Genomic DNA, 484 nt, shown 5'->3' on the forward strand with positions numbered 1-484 from the left:
TTTAATTAAACCAAACTATATCACACTTGTCTTGTTTGCCAAATATTTACAAACATCATGTGAACTTGAATTCTTGAAATGGTTCTGAATTGGTTTCTGGAGATAATATACAAGGTTTACTTTTAGCACATTCAAAAGTAGCTCGATTTATTTTATAAAATGTTAGGAATACTTCATTTTTATAAGTAATTGCTTATCTGATTGAATGGTGGCACAACGGATAACAAGTTCTGCCAGTCAGCTCAGTGTTTCTTTAAGGTACTAGAATGTATTATATTTAGACCCTTTGGAGATAGAAAATCATAGCTAGAGATAATGGCTTTTCTAAAGTATAGGCACATAGGTGAGAAAGATGAGGCTTTCTACTCCCTCAATGAATTACTCTGGCTCCTCCCATGGCTGCTGAAGTTGCTGGCTGCACAGGCCGAACTTTCCAATGAAGAAGGCTAAAGGAGAAGGTAGCGGCAGCTGCAGGGGGGGTGGG

At 37.8% G+C, this 484-nt stretch overlaps 1 pseudogene; it reads left to right on the top strand.

Annotated features, from left to right (window-relative positions):
- Nucleotides 1–205: 205 nt before the first annotated feature.
- LOC101647710 overlaps nucleotides 206–484 on the top strand; it is a 4,422-nt pseudogene continuing 4,143 nt past the window's right edge.

This window comes from Echinops telfairi, unplaced genomic scaffold (assembly GCF_000313985.2).
Source record: "Echinops telfairi isolate 266 unplaced genomic scaffold, ASM31398v2 ScPeMD7_38;HRSCAF=143, whole genome shotgun sequence".
Lineage (NCBI taxonomy): Eukaryota > Metazoa > Chordata > Mammalia > Afrosoricida > Tenrecidae > Echinops > Echinops telfairi.